The following is a 12,246-nucleotide window of genomic DNA, read 5'->3' on the forward strand; positions in this document are numbered from 1 at the left end:
TGAGAACAATCTGGAAACCTGTTTGACAGAAGTCTCATTAAAAAAGAACAAGCAAAGTTGATTTATCCCAGTTGACTGGGATAAATATTTGATGCTCAAGTTTATTAAATTCCTAGTAATGTCAAGCTGACATGAAATGTGTGCCGGTCTTTTCCATGCCAGTTGAGTGAGATCTGCTGGGAGTTTATTGAAAGCCCATCATATAGAGAATGAATTTCAGTTGGTGTGTGCAGGGCTTTTTTTCTGGGAAAAGAGGTGGCGGAACTCAGTAGGTTCAGAGAAAATGGTCACATGGCCGGTGGCCCCGCCCCCTGATCTCCCGACAGAGGGGAGTTTAGATTGCCCTCCGTGCTGCTCAGCGGCGCGGAGGGCAATCTAAACTCCCCTCTGTCTGGAGATCAGGAGGCAGGGCCACCAGCCATGTGACCATTTTCAAGAAGTTCCAGAACTCTGTTCCACCACGTTCCTGCTGAAAAAAAGCCCCGGGTGTGTGTCATTGAATGCTTTTGGATGTGTGTCTTAAAAGAATGACACACCTTCTGGTGGGATATATGGCACTGGTGATCGAGAGCTTTTTGTGTACTACTCGACTCAAAAGCTTTGAAAAAAAGATAGTGGGTTTATTGTCGCTGATCCACAGCAGTAATATACACACTCATTCCACACATGGGATAGGGGCTCAAGCTGGAATGAATCTCCCCTGGCAACTGATGCCTGAACCCTGTACTAATTGATGTGGCGAAAGATAATCCCTGAGCCCTTGTCTTCTCCAATGTAATGGAAATATTATATTATGTTGTGTCAACTACAGACATCTCTCTAATCTGGTAATTCTCAGGCTGTGCACAAGGGCACACTAGGGTGCCGTGTGACAATTATTGTAGGCGGTGAGAGATAAATTAATTAAGTAGCTAATGATTTCTGTAAAACCCAAAGTTCCCCGGCAAAGAGGAGGCTGCCTGCTGTGCCTCTGAAAGATTTGTGACTCTGGCGTTGCCTCTTTCTAATCAGCTTCCAGTTCCATTCTGTCATGTCTCTGCACTGGGGATTATTAGATCATTCATTCCTGAGATGCCTCAACATCTCCTTGCTTTCTAAAGAGAGGTAGTCTCCTAAATATGACTCAGGCAGAGACATAGGCGGTGGACTCCTCTGGTCATTCGTAGTTTTTCACACTCTTCTAAGTGAACTTTTCAGGGTGTGAGACTGAAGGGTATTTCTGCTTTCAATTCAGAAAAGAAAGTGTATCTCAGAGCAGAACCACAAGTGACAAAAGGCACAGATTGGACACTTGTCAGCTTTCCTCAAGTTTTGATGGGAAATGTAGGCAGCTTGGCGGAATGTTGGACAAGTGACAGTTGAAAAGTCCATTGGACAGCAGTCGGAGAGCCAAGCTGCAAGACCAGGATGCCTACATTTCCCATCAAAACTCGAGGGAAGCTGACAAGTGTCCAATCTGTGCCTTTTGTCACTTGTGGTTCTGCTCTCAGAAAAATAGCGCTCTAGGTTTTTGTGTAGCTTGAGTTTGGGTCCTCATTGGGGAGAAAAGTGGGGTATAAATTAAACAAAATGAAATAAATAAAATAAATAGTTGAGGGACACAGGAGCATGCCGTTCTGAATAGAGGAATGGCAGGAGGGAAGCATTATCCCATCCTTATCGTATGTTTTCCTGTTCAAATTGTCCCCAGCAAATGTTTCTTCCCATCTCCAGGATGGTCCAAATACACGTTTTATACTACGGGAACTTTGCAGGAGGAACAGTATCTAAGTGAAAGATTTTGAGGTAAAAAGAATACGGTGAAGAAAGCATCGATCAGATTAAACATTAAGCACGACGACTCTTGGGTCAGCAACTTCCATCTTTCCCAGTGAGCGACTGTTCACCGACAGAATTTCAAAAGGAGCTTTGAGTGGGAAATCACTGACTTAGAATTTATCAGGAGGCTTGCCATTATCCATTTGGGGCTCATTGGTGATTACGGGCTCCTTTCACACAGAAGAGTCAAAATGAGCTTTGCTAGTCTCACAAGATTGTGCCATCTCCTTTTGTGCTACAGTAAATGGTCACTTACATACATTTCAGTTTTGCAGATGTTACGGACTGGCTCTCTCCCCTCCCCTCCCCTCCCCTCCTCCCCATCTCTCCTCTCCTCTTCTAATGATGCTGGAGGTCCTTCTCAGAACCTTATTGACTCTTTATCCAGAAGGAAGAAAGCACACCATACAAGAAATTGCCATTCTGAATCCACCAGAGGCAAAGTAGCTCCTGGCTCCCCCATCCCCAGCTTGGAAGAAAAAGAGAGCATTTTTATTTATTTACTTTAGCAATAACCCGCTTCTCTCCCCAGTGGGGGACCCCAATCAGCTTACATCATTTCCCTCTCCTCGTTACCCTCACAACAACCTTATGAGGTAGGTTAGGCTGAGAGAGTTTGACTGGCCAGAGGTCAGCTAGCATGACAGTGTGTTGATTCGAACCTGGGTCTTCCTAGCCTGATGCTTTAACCACTACACGACACTAATTGTCTTTAAAACATTGTAAGCTGCTTTGAGAACTTTCTGGTCAAAAGTGGGATATAAACAGAATAAATGAATAATCCATGGCCCCACTCTTAGCAGTTTTCCATGACCCCACTGTGTGGAATCATCCCCCTTCTCTGAACCTGTCTGCCATCCATCCATCTATCTATGCAGAATGATAATTCAGTACCTGTATCTGATGAATTGGACACAAGTCGCTGATTCCGCACATGTTGTATAATGTACTTCCAATCCTCTTTAGAGATCATTTGGAACTGAATTTTTCGAGTGTGAAACAAAAAATCCACTTCCAAACGACAGCTAAAGCGCATTGAAAGTGCATTATCCAACGTGTGCGGAATCGGCCTATGAAAGCTCATGCTGCAGTACATCAGTTAGTCCTTAAGGTGCCACAAGACTCCTTTTCATCAGCCTACATGGCACTGTACAAAATTACCTAGCAAATGATATGGCTGTTCCACGTACATCTGCCTTCGGCTTGATCTGGCAGCACCTGTTCCTTCCTGCCATTTGGAGAAGAGGAGAATATGAAACATCAGCCGGAGGTGGGAAATTCTCACCATTTTTCTATCTGGTTTCACAGCCAACCCTGTTTGGTATTAAAATGCCAGGAGGAAATTTTGTTCTCTCTCTCTCTTTGACATTTTCAAGTGCTTTCCAAAGAGTGGGATTGCTTGCCTTGGGCTAGCTGAAAAAGCTTTCCCCAAAGATGTCCGATGGCACCTGCAAGAAGTGAAACCCCATGCTAACTTGGCACAGCCAGTTAGATTTGGATCTCCACTAATCAGCTTCACGTCGGCCCGATAACAACGCTACTAACCAAGGCTAGTTTTCAGAGGTAATAAAAGAAAGTCCCTGGTTGGGTGTGGGGTTTTTTTTTGGAATTTTGTCTGAATTCTATAATGAATAATTTATATAAAAGCTTTATCGGAGCCTCGAGCCACCCAATAAATGTTCCAGGAGAACACGCACCAATATTTCAATGTTAATACCTCTCTCGTGGATTCATTTGACAAGCTCCAAACTTGAACGGAAGGCAGAGAGTTGCTTATTTATGTACGATATCATCAGCTCACTTCTATTTGCATTTTTCCATGGGGTTGTTAGGATGATGGATTCCCAGCTGAGGCGGAGGATGGCAGCTGCCATGGCTGTTGTGCGGAGGGGGGAGCTTCAGAATTGAACGCTGGGGTCGTTAGAGTCTTGGGCGGCCTAAAAGATGATGCTAGACTAGAAGCAGACGATATGGACATGAATACACGGGGTGGTGTGAATTATCAGAGTGTGTATCAGTGTGTCCCAAGCTCCTGGTAACTAAGCCACTCCACTCCACCAAGAGTGGCACACTACACACTTCTAGATTTTAATGTGTTTACGTCCCCCCATGGGGGGCTTTAGAAAAGCCCTGTGCTGCAGAGTGGCAAGCGGCAGTGCTGTAGCCCAAGCTCTGCTCACGACCTGAGTTCGATCCTGGTGGAAGCCGGGTTCAGGTAGCCGACTCAAGGTTGACTCAGACTTCCATCCTTCTGAGGTCGGTAAAATGAGTACCCAGTTGCCTGGGGGTAAAGTGTAGATGACTGGGGAAGGCAATGGCAAACCACCCCATAACAAAATTCTGCCAAGAAAACTTCGTGATGCGACGTCCCCCCATGGGTCAGTAATAACTCAGTGCTTGCACAGGGGTCTACATTTACCTACCTTTTTACCTAACACACAGACACAGACACAGACACGGGCAGAGACAGATAGACAGACAGACACACACACACACGCACACATCCTTTCTGAGCTTCATATATCACTGGTGTGGGTGTGCTTCCTGATTGGAAGAAAGCAAGCATGTGGGCTCATAAAAAGACACAACAGGCAGAATTATCCATCCTTTACAAAAGGTGAGTGGAAAAGAGGCAAGAGCAGAGCACAGACTCTTACAGAGACACAGCAGCTGCCTCCTTTTAAAACTCAGATGTCAGAAGCTTTTAATTTTCAGTAAATTTATTTCTCTCGGCATACTAACATGCTTTTAGCAATTAGAACCGGTCAGTTCTTGTCACTAGCTTCAGCTAGAAAAACACAAGGACCAGCCAGATCCCAGTTCCCATTATGTGGTTAAATGAAGATCCTTGATCCCCGGGGTACCCTGTCAGCAGCTGCAGCATGAACATGCTGGACACTTTGTATAAACACAACCAAATTCCCCAGAGGGAGGGGCTTCTCCTCTTCTTAATTAGCTAAAATGAATCCCTCCAATCTGATATCCGAGGTTAATCTCAAGAGACTAATTATCTTCTCCCCAGCCTTTGCATCCTGCTTTTTGCATCCACCATCCCAAGCAGCTTCAGAGAGAAATATCTTTGGAAGTTAAACTCCCTTCCATTTACTTTGAGGAAGGAAGTGTGTCAAGAAAGCCGAAGGAGAAGCAAAGACAGATGTAAAGAGGTGGGGGGGGGGTTGGGAGCTTGAAATTCTCTTTCCTGCTTTGAAAACATAAGTACTTTTTTCTGTTTTGCTGTAAAAGCTGATTGAGCAGGAGCGAAGACTAGGCCTGCCGGGTTGCTTGTTATAGCGAGCAACTTCCCATCCCCAAACTTCTTGCTCTTGCTGCCACTTTGTGGAAAAGCAGGAGCAAAATGGGGTGAAAACTGGTAATACCATGATCTCACTTCTGGTTTTAGATCTGGAAGTGACATGCTGGCATCATGTGTTACTCTAGGAATTTCCTAGATCTCGATGGTAAAAACCAGAGATCTGAGTAATTCCTAGAGTGCTGCCGATACTGTGGCATCACGTCTGGGTCCAAAACTGGAAGTGACATCACAGCATTGTGTGCCACTGATTTATGAAGTCTCTGGCGCCTCTTTGCTCCTGGAGATTGCCAGCAGGCAACCCTAACGAAGACAGGCATGACATTCAAAAGTGATGGGGCTGTTGTTGTTTAATGTTTAATGTTTATTGTTGGTTTTAATAAATTTAATTTTTTTTTAAAAAAAAAGCGATGGGGCTGGTTTGCGAACAGACTTGCCACATCTGGTTCGAAATAAAAAAATGTTCTATAGGTTTGCTGTAGAAGCCAAATCACAGAATGTTTTCTTTTTAAAAAAAGAGTAAGTGAGAGGATGGAAGGTGGCTAAACATTCACGTGGCAATTTAAAAAGAGGCAGCCTGCTGACGCAGGGGAGGAAGGACAGGAATAATGGCTGAACCTGGCTTTTGATTCACTGGCATGCATGTCTATCGTAAAATTTGAGAAGTCGACAAGAAGCCAGGCCCGCACCACGGCTGAAGGAACACGCTGCAACTTCTTTTATTAAATGGTACATCTGGGGAGTGCTTCAGAGAGTTTTTGTGGAGAGCCACTGCGAAGCGTTGCCTAGCAACTGGGGAGTAGGAAACCTAGCTGGGTCTCTTGGGGGGAAGAGGACTTGGGGGGAGAGAGAGGCAACAGCCTTCTCTGAGGAAACTAAAAGTTTATTCAATATTCGATAAAAGGCGTGGCTGGCTTAGAGAGGGACCTTTTATTCAAGCTAAAGTTCTACTCTAAGAGAAGTTATCATACCTAAATTGTTGAGATTGCACCTGCGAAGGACATACTCATATTCCAGTGTGGGGTGGGGTTCAATCTACATAGGGTGTGAAAATTAGGGTTGCCAGAACTGCCTTGAGAAATGCCTAGGGACGCCAAGTTCTTTCTCACAACCAGCAGAGAGTCAGGAGGAACTCACCAGGTTGGCGAGGGGGCGGCTCACCGACAACTGCATTATGTTGGCAGTGATACACTGATGTCACTCCATAGAGTTTTGCCCAAATGCTAGAGCGTCCCCTGGTGACACTGACATCACTTCTGGGCATAGGCTTGCCAGTCCTCCAGTAGGGGTGGGGGATTCCCTGCCCCCCTTGCCCCCCATGACTTCTCACCTGGCCAATGGGGAGAAGAAAGGTATGGGAACATGCTGGTAGGGGTGAAGTGTGCTCCCGTGTGCTCTGGAGTGCCCCTGAGCTCCTGTGTTGCACATAAAGTGTTTGGGGCTGATTTTCACTCACTCAGCCCCTGGCGTGACCTGTGTCATGCCAGGAATTACGTCATTCCTGGCGCGATGTGGGTGCTCTGGAGCATGTGTGCGCTTTGAACTCGTGTGAAGCAAGTTCCCCCTCGCACAACTCCCCCTGCACCCCACAGCCCCCAGTTTGGCCCCCAGGGACCTGGCAATCCTATCAGGGCACAAGGAGAGCAATACCAGTGCATGGGGACACTGCCGACGTTGTCCCATGGTTTCCCGCCATTTCCCCCTGCTGGCCAGCTGGGTGGTGGGGTGGAGTGCTGGCCAGCTGCAAAGGATCCCCCTGCAGTATTGGGGCAATAGCAGCCCTGATTCAGAGGTCACCTCTCACTAGGGTAACCTGCCTCCAGGTGGAGCCTAGAGATCTCCCAGAATTACAACTAATCTCCAGGCTGCAGAGAACAACTCCCCTGGAGAAAATGGCTGCTTTGGAAGGTGGACTCTAAGGCATTATCCCCCAATGAGGTCCCTCCCTCTCCTTCCTAAAGCCTATGATGGCATTCACTGTACCAGTTTATGTTTTGCCCTGGACCTTGCAGGGAGCTTTTAGAATAAATAGCGGTTGGTTATACTGGGGGAAAAACAATCGCCTCGAGGCCCTTTCTGCTGGAAAGATGCAGTGTTCTGCTTACATTCTTAAGCACAATAGCAGATCCATTGTGAGATGCAAGCATTCTATCAAACATTCTTTTTATTTTTTAAAATAAGGAACCTCTTACGGTCAGTTTACTAATACGCGCTGCCTCAAAAACCCCTGCAGGACAGACTATTGCAGAATAAATCAATAAAACGCACAGCGTGGCAAGAAGAAAGGAGAAGGTGAATGTAGTTAGAATAGGTCTCACCTCAGAGGAAGGTATTCAAGACCACCACCTTGGACTGACTGCCAAAATGAAATATCAGTCATTGTAATGCTGGTGGGAGATGATTCCTCCACCTCATATCTTTAAGGAGGTGTGTGTTTGTGTGTGTGTGTGGGGGGGGGGGTTAGAATTCTGCACCGCTTCCTGAAATTTTGGGGGGCAGACCCACAGTGAACACATTTTCTGGCCTTTCGGCATCATTTACCGGACTCTTGCCCTGATCCGAGATACTGGTGTGTGAAGAAGAGAGATGTAACATTTGAGAGATGCTGCTGAGTGAAGGCTGAAGTAATATTTAACAACGCCGGTGCGAAAAGACAGGCATAATATTTAAAGGCGCTGAAGGTGCTTTAATATTTAAAGCTAAGTCACAGCAGGTTTTTTATGTGCAGCATGGCTTCCTCCCAGCTTTTCCATTTGCATAATAGTCGTACATTCTATCAAGTCAAACTCAGGGTTAACCGTCAATCTTGCTCCCACTTTTCATTCTCCAGGTATGCCGCTTACGCCTACTTTAAAAAAATTAAATATATATAAAGCGTGAGTTGTATTGTATGTTTTTCTGTTTATACATTTGTCAGCCTTATATTCTTCAAGTAAGACATTTTTAAAAAAACATCTGCAGAACAACTTCGAGGGCAGGAGGATGGGAAGTGTCTTAGTGAGACATGGGCGCTAGCCAATCAGTGCTCTCCACATCTTGCTTTTCGTGCAAACGTGCAGAACTGGGTGTTCTTTTTCTTTTAAAGAGCATGGCCTTGAAGAGGGAAAAGTATGTTTGTAATGAACGCAGCAGGGCACAAACTTGCCTCACTGCTCTGTTAGATGTTATATCTATTTTCACTCTGCAATGGGCAATGGCACTCCCCTGTGTGGGTGTTAACTACAGTAACTGTAGCCATCTTTAACAGAAAAAAAGTCTCCTTCCCCATCTCAATTGCAGCAGCTTCTTAACAATTTCAAGGTGAAGTTATTCAACAATCGTAGAGTAATTTCTCCTGACACTCCATCTCTCTCTCTGTGTCTCTTCCCCTGTCTTCTACTGCTGAGTCTATGTCACTTTGCTTTGAGTTGAGTCTTAAGTGGAAGGCCTGAAATCTAGCAATCACAAAGATTATTTTCTATTTCTTTCCTGGCTTGAAAATTACAGAAGTATCACAAACACTTTATAGGAGAAGCAGCAATAACTTTGGAACTAGGCAATCGGGGTTTTATTTAGCGGTGGGCAGATGCCTCAGAATAGCTTGAATTTTTGTCAAGCATCCCTTTCGAACATGAGAAAAATGTTTGACAGACATTGGAGAGTGTTCAACAGGAAGATTCCAAAATGGATGAGTGCAATATACATGCTTATGCCCTCTCCTGCAGCTGCCCGCTCCCAACAGTTCTCCTCTCACTGACTGTTCCGCCTTTCCCTAGCTATCAATCTTTCCAAAGGATAAGGAGGAACTTTGGTTATGTTTCCAGTCTTTCCCAGCATGACTTTGTGCTGGGGTGGATGGGCACTGCCATTCTTTATAGCTTCCTGAATTGGATTGGAAGCCTAAGTAAACTATTTCCATCTATCCAGTAAGGTCTGAGCATGCACCGAAAATGAATTCTGGCAATGCCACAGATATAAATGCATTCATTTCTGCAGTCCAGTGCAGTGCATTGGTTAGAATGTTGGACTAGAATGTTGGACTAAGGGCCAAACTACAAGTGATGGCTGACACTAGTTGGACACTTGTCAGCTTCCCTCAAGTTTTGATGGGAAATGTAGGCAGCTTGGCGGAATGTTGGACAAGTGACAGTTGAAAAGTCCATTGGACAGTAGTCGGAGAGGAAAGCTGCAAGACCAGGATGCCTACATTTCCCACCAAAACTTGAGGGAAGCTGACATGTCCAACTAGTGTCAGGCGTCACTTGTTGTTTGGCCCTGAGATTGGAAAACCCAGGTTTAAATCCTCACTCGCTATGGAAGCTTGACCAGTGAACTTGGGCCGTTTTTCTCTCTCATCCTAACCTACCTCATAGGGTTGTTGTGAGGACAGCACAGATATGTACAACACAACGTACACAGCTCCAAGCTCCTTGGAGGATGGGTGGAATTTTCAAAAAATATCCACTAAATAAATAAATAAATTCAAAACATGGCTCCTCCATGCTTGGTTCAAGTGAAAGTCAGCATTGCAAACAGGTTGTTTGATTTTTGTAACCCTTATTTAGGGCTAGATCATCCCCTTTCCAAATCTCTAGCTTCCCATGCTTATCTTACACTGAAAAATATTTGTGCAAACAAAATGTGGGTCCAGTAGCATCTTAAAGACCAGCTAGATTTCCAGGGGATCAGGTTCTGAGAGTGGGAGCTCCCTTCGTCAGATACTTGTGCAAACAAGCGTGCCGCAGGTAGAAAGACATGCTGATTTTCCTTGTTGACCTTTGTGAGTAAGAAGCGATATTCAGGGAAATGACAATTATCAGTGTGCAATCATTTGAAAAAGCTTCTGAACAAACTCACCTGGAAAGCCAGTTTGGTGTAGTGGTTAAGAGCGGCAGGACTCTAATCTGGAGAGCCGGGTTGGATTCCTCACTCCTCCACTTGAAGCCAGCTGGGTGACCTTGGGTCACAGCTTCTAGGAGCTCTTTCAGCCCCACCCACCTCATAGGCTGCTTGTTGTTGTGGGGATAATAATGACATACTTTGTAAACCACTCTGAGTGGGTGTTCTAAAGTCATTCTGAAGGGTGGTATATAAATCAAATGTTGTTGTTGTTATCAGGGGTCATTTCATAGGAAAAAAAGCTGCAGGAACTCATTAGCATAATCTATCACCATATGCCACACCCCCTGCCATCACCAGAAGTGTGCTATTAGCATAACTGATTTGCATATGCCACACCCCTGCCATCACCGGAAGTGTGTCAGAAGGCAACGCCCACCCCTCAGGCTCCACCCCCAAAATAGGACTTTACTTCTTACTGTTTTTACAACCTAAGTCATAAACAGCAACCCTCATCCCACAGGAGGAGAACCAAAAAAATTAGTTATCGTGTAACATCAGCTGCCAAAGGTTTCTGCAGATTTCAATACAATAGGACTACAATTACAGACTAGAACATAATACCACCCCCAAAGGCTCCTAAAACATGACATACCAATGGGAGGAGATAATAGCAACACTCACCACCACTCAGCACCACGGCTTGCAGGCCGGGAGGATGGGCCATGCAGGTCGCAGCAGCGCCAGATGGCCACGGGGCCGTTCCGGAGGCCGCTGCGGGCCATGCGCCACCTTGACCGGCTTGCAGGCCAGAAGGATGGGCCACGCAGGCCTGAGCAGCCCAGCTGGCAGTGGGGGCAACTCTGGGGAGAAAAGGAATCATGTGGGCGGGGCCACCACTCACATGATCTCTTTTCAGAGGTTCCGGAACGGCGTTCCGGCGCATTCCCCCTCAAAATGAGCCTTGGTTGTTGTTGTTGTTGTTGTTGTTGTTGTTGTTGTTGTTGTTTTTACCCCTCAGTGAGTTTCCACATAAGAGTGCCTTGAGGGGCTGTATCTCATGGTGACAAAACATAGCCCTGCATTTGTGCTTGGCTTCCTGCGCCAAAGGCCTTTGAAGCTTCCTGAATTGAACTGGAAGACTGAGTAAACTAGTTCCATCTATCCAGTAAGGTCTGAATTGGAAAGCCTTCCAATTCAGTTTGCCGCTCCCAGACAGAATGCGGAATGCTGGAAATCAATTGCATTAAAAATTAAAGGCGCAAGGCCAGTTTCAGGGTGTGAAAATGTCTGGCTGCCCTGTAAATACGTGCAAAGAGCAAGCTGAAAACGAAGCTATTCAGGACCCCAAAGGCAAATCTTCTGGGAGCAGGCAGAAGGAATTGGGGTGAAGGAAGGCACTTTTTAAGAGCAGCCACATCATCTGGGCTCTGTGAGTCAATGCTTGCATCACAGACCGCCATAACAGCAAATCGGATGATGGCTTATTCCTCAGTCCAGCTTCTCTTCTTGTGTATTAGGAGGGCAATGTATTTTAAAGATTTGTTTAAAAAAATATTTAAGATGCTTTTATTTTAATACTTAAAAATAATCTCACACAAAATAGAAATAAAAATATGACAACAATTGTAGGGGGTCTATAAGCAGCTATAAAAGGTTTCCAAATATACTCTGTACATTCAAATATTAATAAGATTGTAAAGTCTTCAATCTCTTGAATCATGGAAGGTGGGCATTTATCTCTTCAGTGTTGTAATATAATTCTTTGACTGCAGTAAGGGCACAGAGGGCCCCGAGAGTGACATCATCACGCTGCCCAGAGAGTGCTCCTGCACTGGCAGCGGGACGAATTGGGCCCGTTTGGGGCTCAAATGGTCACACTGTAAAGTGTGCATGAGCATCATGGGAGCGGTGAACAGGTAAGCAATGTGTCCCCTGCTCCTGCCAGGAGGTAAGGGGGCCTGGCAACTCTAGTCGATTTTCACGGACCATCTGTTAGCATCCAAGAAACAGGCAAGTGTTGTAAAAATAACTTCAAAAATCAGTGAATATTCTAACACAAAGTTAACAGGAGATATGACGTCTTCCCCACTAAATAACTAGACCAGGGGTTCCCAACCTTTTTGAGTCTGTGGGCACATTTGGAATTCTGACACAGTGTGGTGGGTGCAGCAACAAAATGGCTGCTACAAAATGGCTGCCACAAGATCTAGAGCCAGCCACAAAATGGCTGCTACAACTTACTTTCAGCCACACAGTGAAGATCCTTGTGCTGTGGAAGCAGCATCTGCCAAAGCAAT

This window comes from Eublepharis macularius, chromosome 17 (assembly GCF_028583425.1).
Source record: "Eublepharis macularius isolate TG4126 chromosome 17, MPM_Emac_v1.0, whole genome shotgun sequence".
Taxonomy (NCBI): Eukaryota; Metazoa; Chordata; class Lepidosauria; order Squamata; family Eublepharidae; genus Eublepharis; species Eublepharis macularius.